The following is a 5,015-nucleotide window of genomic DNA, read 5'->3' on the forward strand; positions in this document are numbered from 1 at the left end:
CCCATCTTTTAATATTCGTGTTTCTCCTCTTCCATTTAGTATTTTTTCCTTTTCCTCTGAAGCTAGGCATGTTTAGGACAACTCACATTAGACCATTTCACTTTTTCCATGCAGTTGTTCTAAATAATACATACATATGATATTATTCTGTGTAATTGCAACATACTTTACCGCTAGGTAGTATTCCATTGTATATCTTCATAATCCACTCATCTATTGTTGGGCATCTAGGTTGATTCCAAGACTTAGCTATAGTACTGAGTGCTGCAATGAAAAGTGGTGTACATATATTCTTTTGGGTGAAGTTTTTGTTGTTGTTGTTATTACATAGACACTCCTAAGAGGGATTGCAGGGTCGTATTGCAGCTCAATTTTGAGTTTACTGAGAACCGTCCATACTCTTTTCCATAGGGTTGGTCCTAAACTTTATGGAACACTTGCATGTCATCCTTGCGCAGGGGCAATGTTAATCTTCTCTGTATCGTTCCAATTTTAGTATATATGCTGCCGAAGAGAGCACTGGTCCTGAACTTTATTAGGGATAATTTTAATTGCTGCTTCAATTAATGTACTTGTTACTGTTCTGTTCAAAGTATCTATGTTCTAGGATCAGTACTGGAAGGATGGTGTATGATTTCAAAAATTTGGAAAATTTGTTCCATGTTCTTGAATTTGCTTGCACATTGATGTTCCTAGAAGTTTCATAATTTTTTTTAAAACTTTACCTCTTTCATTTCTGCTTCATTTTTATTAATGTTTTCTCTCTATTCTATGGGAGACTAAGAGATTTGTAAGTTTTATTGTCTTACAATTTTTAACTGTTTTATTAATCTATTTTATTATCTTTGGTTTCTGTTTGATTTTGAACACTGGTATATTTCTTGTGGTGAGATTGTTCTTCTATTTTTCCTCTATTTTAAACTAATTTTTTATTTAGTTACCTTGAAATTACAAAGTTAATTATGATTGGGTTTAAGCATAAAATGTTTCAACACCAATGCATCCCTTTACCACCCCACCCCATTTTCCACACACTTACCAGTTTGCGTCTACAAGAGGCACAATTTTTAGTTTTGTTTAATGTTTTTGCACTGTCATTTACAGTATTATATTCCATGGGGTTTCATACTTAACACTTTACCACCTTTCAGCTCCATCTCCTCTTCCCAGTTGAAGAGTGCCGTCATCATTGATGTTTCCTTTTCGTGTCCCATCTCCTACCCCTCATTTAGGTATTATGTTTCCTACTGACTATGAGTTCTAATGTTCTTTGTGTCCAATATCTTTAGGTATTCATTATTGTATCATTACATTTCTCGCATATGAGAGAGATGAGAGATGTCATTAGATGTTTGTCTCTGTCTCTCTAGCTTCACTCAGCATGGTACTCTCCACATCCCTCAACATAGCAGCAAATTTCATGATTTAGTTTGTGGCCAAGTAACATTTCACTGTGTATATGCACCATAATTTATTTATTCAGTCATCTTTTCTTGAACACTTGGGCTGTTTCCAGAGTTTTGTTATTGTGAAAAATGCTACAAGGGTCATAGGAAGCAAATGTCTTTTCTTCATTTTGTTTTTAGATATTTGATATCTATTCCAAGAAGTGGAGTGGTAGAGCTTCAAATGGAAGCTCATATGAAAGATTTTTAAAGAATATGTGGAAAGTTATTCCAATGGCTATATTCCAATGGACACCTTAATTCACATATATTGATTCTCAGTGATGCACACCTGATTTTTTATAATGTCATCATTATTGTACATTAATTAAAAGCAAACAGAAAAATTAAATAATTTTAAAATGATTATTTCTCATAAATAATCACTTTTTTATGCTAGTCTGCATAAATCCCTCTCTTATTAGAGAGTTATATGTCCAATTTTGTCATTTACTCCTTACTACACTCAAAAATCACTTCTGATGGGACTTCATATAGGTTGTCATAATAAAATCCCAATCAGTCTCATAAAAGGCAAATATTCTACCCACTGTAATATCACTTTGGCCCAAAGACAATATTTTGGAAGCTTGAAGTAAATTGGGTAGCTGTTTCTACTCCAAAATGCCATTATAGTTACAGAAAATGGTTGAAATAGCCAAAGAAACAGGTACAAAATGTCAACTTTGGCCTCATTATTAAAGGTTAATTATTAGAAGGGATGGTAAGAAAATAACAAAGATACAGAGGAAAAAATCAGGCAATTAAATATTAGAATGCAGAATCATCCTTGAATTCATCACAAGGTTTTCATCATTATGAATAATGTCTTTGGAACTACTTTTGTTCAACAAACCACTTCTGAATATTTAAAATGCAATTAGTGATTTCGTTTTCTAATATACATTTCCTGGAAGCCAATTGGATATAATCAGCTCTGCCTAAAAACCTTTCTTTAGAATTTATAAATAATGATGGCCCATATAATGTCATATCAAACCTCATTATTAATGTATTTTTAAATGAACTAATATATATATAACATGCTTACATGATTGCCTTGCCTATAGCAATGGTATATGTGTTTGCTGCTTTTATTGGATGACTTTTAGTCCTTCCCAGAATAAATGAAACAGAATAGGGTGTAAAATTATTAGAGTGGGGTTTTGTCTGAGCTCTTTTAACATTAATAAATGTATATCCAGATGCTCAGATAAACATCTCTGATACTCAGTGATATAATGTAATGTTCAAAAATGTTTCTTCATGAAAAATAAAAAGAATCAGAGAGTTTTTGCTCTCTTTTCATCAAAATACTATTGACAAGATACATGTCTAATGTTCTAGATCTATAAAAGTTTTAACAAATAAAATTATCTTGTACATAAACAATAATTTGAAATACATATTTCTAAAATTAAAGAAAATATAATTTTATTTCATACAATTTTTTGAATTAGTATTTTTCATATTAGCCAAGTAATTGCTTTAAAAGCATATAAAGTAATTTTTAATGCCCAATATACACAGTATATGATTATATATTATATGTAAGTTATATATTTATATTTATATAAGTACTTATATAAATATATATTTATATACATTATATGTTTATATATTACATATATTTTATAAGTTTAGAAATTAGTTATGTCACATTTTTTTCTGTTGTTGCTGATAATAACTTTTAGAATCCCTGTGTAATTTTACTGATTTTAAAATCCCTTTACTACCTATAGAATGCGCATGGCTTGCATGAATATGAATTGGTTTTAGACCATTTCTATGTGTATTTCAGCATTAATTAAATTATTTTGACTAGGGAAATAACAAGGGGTACAACATAAACTCTAATGAAATGTCAAATGGAAACAATGCTAGGTTCAAAACTTCTTTTGCCCCTTCCAAGCATAAACAGCTATATTCAGGTGAATTATATGAGTTTAGGAGAAAGGTGGTAGTATTCTATTTTCCTTAATTGCTCTGTGTGAACTTAGAATGACTCTGGACAGAAAAATAGTCACCCTAATTCTAACTGCTTTTACATTTTGTGTATGTGACTTCATTTTTCTTGCTTTCATGAGTTAGTTGTATGGTAGAGATATCAATAGAAACTGTGCCAATAAAAAATAGACTTGGAATGTTAAGTCTAGTTAAGGCTAGTCTTAATCAGTTCAAATTCTAGATGTTATTTTCAGTACATTTCCTCAGCACCTTGAAAACAAAAATTTGCTTTGTTGTCAAGATCCATCTGCTTCTTAGTTCATTAATAGAAACTGTTTCTAATAGAATAGAACTAACAAGATCACAAAATGTAGATGCAAATTGTCCCTTTAGTTCTAACTTAGAAGAGTACCAGCTAAAAGAGACCCGAAGTACAGCAACTCAACACACGTCCTAGTTACAATGACGAATCCCACATATAGGGATACAATACTGAAAGCAACAAAATCAATAAAAGATATAAGATTCAAAGGAGCATCCTTAAAATTTACAGCAGATATGTCACAAGATCTGTGACAAGAATCCATCAAGCCAGAAGGCAGTGGTGGGTTATAGTGAAAAAAATTCAACGAAATGAATGCTTCCCCTAAAATGCTGCACCCAGCCAGACTCACTTTCAGGTTTGAAGAAAGTATATATAGCATCACAGATAAACAACAGTTCAGAAACTTTACAGACTCAAAACCAGACTTAAAAAAAAATGAAAGGTCTATTTTAAGACAATATAGACCAACAGACACACCAAACTTTTACACAAAGATGACACTGAATCCCATGACAATTATCTCTCTCAATTTAGTCAATGGACTAAATGTACCCGTTAAGAGACACAGAGTGGCAAAATGGATCAAAAAGTTGAACCCAACATGTTGTTGCCTACAAGAAACACATTTGAATAGTCAGAAAAACATAGACTCAAAATCAAAGGTTGGAGGAAAATCATCAAAGCAAACAACTCCCTTAAAAAAGCTGGAGTGGCCATAATGATGACATAAACCTTATACTCAGAACAAAGATGGACATTTTGTACTAATCAAAATGTATGTAAAACAAGAAAAAATCTTATGTGTAGAAACAAATAAGAGCCCTTACAATTTATAATATAGGACACCTTTCTCCCTGAACATGTGTCATGAGGACCCAGGTCCATATGATTGGACAGCGATCGTCCAACCTTCAACCCCAGTTCCCAAATGCAGATTTAACACAGCTCTCTGAAACAACACCAGGAACCAAAGTCCCTCTGGGGAATCCCTAATATCACTCTGGAACCAACTGGCGACATGCTGATACAACAATCTGGCAATGAGAAAACAGCAAAAACTTGATCCAAGAGCAGGCTGCCCTATCTCATCATCTAACGGTAAGATGAAATCAGAAGACTCGCTGTCCTTTGATCTGCGAAAAAAACAAGATTACTACAGAAGATGGACTTTGATAACCTAAACTGGGCAGAACTTTTCTTGTTTCCAATAAGAAAGATTCTAGCCTAGGCTTCAGCCTAAGATTTATATAAAAACCAAGACTTCTAACCCCAGAGTGCTTTCTGACTTTGACAACCAT

The 5,015-nt window shown here is 32.5% G+C and overlaps 1 pseudogene; it reads right to left on the reverse strand.

Moving 5' to 3' along the window:
* Positions 1–422: 422 nt before the first annotated feature.
* Positions 423–520, reverse strand: LOC126009769 (uncharacterized; annotated as a pseudogene).
* Positions 521–5,015: the final 4,495 nt, after the last annotated feature.

Source organism: Suncus etruscus, chromosome 5 (genome assembly GCF_024139225.1).
Source record: "Suncus etruscus isolate mSunEtr1 chromosome 5, mSunEtr1.pri.cur, whole genome shotgun sequence".
In the NCBI taxonomy this organism is placed as follows: domain Eukaryota; kingdom Metazoa; phylum Chordata; class Mammalia; order Eulipotyphla; family Soricidae; genus Suncus; species Suncus etruscus.